Here is a 2,195-nt window from a genome sequence, read left to right as displayed (position 1 = left end):
CCTTCTCTTGGAGACTGCCTTTTCTATCACATCCACACTAAAGCAACTGTCACTAGCCACCGGATACTTCATAGACTTGAAGACATTAAAGACCACCTCATCTCCTTGAACTCTAAGCTTAAGCTCTCCTTTTTGAACATCAATAAGAGCTTGGCCTGTGGCTAGAAATGGCCTACCAAGAATAATAGGGACATCTGTGTCCTCCTCCATGTCCAGAACAATAAAGTCAGCGGGAAATATGAACTTATCCACTTTCACAAGAACATCCTCAATAATACCTCGTGGATGTGTTAACGATCGGTCTGCGAGCTGTAAAGTGACAGTTGTTGGTTTTGCCTCCCCCAAACCAAGTCTTTTAAACATCGATAAGGGCATCAGATTGATACTTGCCCCCAGATCACATAAGGCGTGCTTGCATTCAAACTTGCCAATGGTGCAAGGTATGGTGAAACTCCCCGGATCTCTCAGCTTTTGGGGTAACTTCCTTTGTAAAATAGCGCTGCACTCTTCAGTGAGTGCTACAGTCTCATAGTCCTCCATTCTCCTTTTCTTTGACAAAATCTCCTTCATGAACTTAACATAACTGGGCATCTGCTCCAAGGCCTCAGCAAAAGGAATGTTTATGTGCAGCTTTTTAAACACCTCAAGAAACTTAGAAAACTGTTTATCAAGGGTAGTCTTTCTAAGCCTCTGAGGGTATGGAACTCTAACTGGGTGCTCAATGACAACTGGGGGACTCTGTTCTGACTTCTGATGGTCTTCAGTAACCCTTTCTGACTCAGACTGTGCACCCATCTCTTTTTAATAGAACCATTGCCTGTGGAGGTCTAGGCTGCTCTGTTTGCTTCCCACTCCTCAGAGTAATTGCCTGAACTTGCTCCTTGGGGTTGACTTCAGTATTACTAGGCAAGTTTCCCTGGGGTCTGTTATTGAGCATATTGGCCAACTGCTCAACCTGTGTCTCAAGGTTTCGAATGGAGGATCTGGTCTCAGTCATAAATTGAGTCTGTGTATTAGTAAGAGTCAACAAGGCAGCTTGCAGTTCATTAGGTCTCTTAGGTTGATGCATTGATTGTTGAGGCCTAGGCTGCAGTGATGACGAAGCTTGATTCATAGGTGGCTGAGGCATGTTATTCTGAAACTGGCCCTGAAACGGAGGTTGTTGGCCTTGATTATTCTTCCACGAAAAATTTGGATGATTTCGCCACCCTGAATTGTAGTTGTTCGAGAATGGATTGTTGAGTGGCCTCTGAAAATTTCCCACCGCCTGAACTTGAGCATGATCCATTGGGGTGTTATTCATACAGATAGGGCACTGATCGACAGAATGAGCACCACCACACATTTCACACCTCACTGCCATCTGAACCGCATTAGCAGATACACTGCTCTGTTGCAACTGCTTGGTCAAAGAGGCTACTTGCGCTGTTAAAGCAGTAATTGCATCTAGCTCATGCACCCCAGCTATCTTTCTGACTCCTGATGATCTCTCCTCAGACCACTGATGGTTGTTTGTAGCCATGTCCTCCAGCAGCTCATAAGCACCAGTTGCGCTCTTGCTCATAAAAGTGCCACCCGCTACAGCATCAATAATGGTTCTGGTTGTCGGACATAAACCATTGTAGAAATTCTGTACTAGCATCCACTGTTCAATGCCATGATGAGGACATCTTCTCAGGAGTTCCTTAAACCTTTCCCACGCCTCATACAATGACTCTCCGTCATTCTGGCAAAAGTTATTTATCTTTCCCCTCAATTTAGCAGCCTTGGACGGAGGGAAGAATTTGGACAAAAATTTCTGAGCTAGATCTTGCCAGGTGACGATAGAGTTTGGCTGCAGAGAGTTCAGCCAAATTTTTGCTCTGTCCCTTAGAGAAAATGGGAAAAGCCTGAGCTTGATTGCGTCATCACTCACTCCATTATATCTGAAGGTCCCACATAACTCCAGAAAATTGGACAAATGGGTGTGAGGATCTTCAGAGGGTAACCCATTGAATTGCACAGAAGATTGCACCATTTGTAGAATAGCGGGCTTTATTTCAAAGTTGTTGGCCTCTACAGTTGGTGGGCATATACTATTTTGTACTCTCGCCAGAGTGGGTAGCACATAATCTCGCAGGCTCCTCTCAGCATTGGGTTGAGCCTGAACCCCTTGTACAACTCCAGGAGTTTGAACATTCCTGCCATCCCCTTCA

At 45.0% G+C, this 2,195-nt stretch overlaps 1 non-coding gene across 1 annotated transcript; it reads left to right on the top strand.

The window, feature by feature from the left end:
* Window positions 1–1,652: 1,652 nt before the first annotated feature.
* On the top strand, window positions 1,653–1,759 carry LOC133813761 (small nucleolar RNA R71). The gene has a single exon (XR_009884760.1). It is a non-coding gene; the product is annotated as a small nucleolar RNA R71 (small nucleolar RNA).
* The last annotated feature ends 436 nt before the right edge of the window (window positions 1,760–2,195 follow it).

Source organism: Humulus lupulus, chromosome 1 (assembly GCF_963169125.1).
Source record: "Humulus lupulus chromosome 1, drHumLupu1.1, whole genome shotgun sequence".
Lineage (NCBI taxonomy): Eukaryota > Viridiplantae > Streptophyta > Magnoliopsida > Rosales > Cannabaceae > Humulus > Humulus lupulus.
Note: the sequence above shows the minus strand (reverse complement) of the source record. Positions and strands in the feature narration are given on the sequence as shown.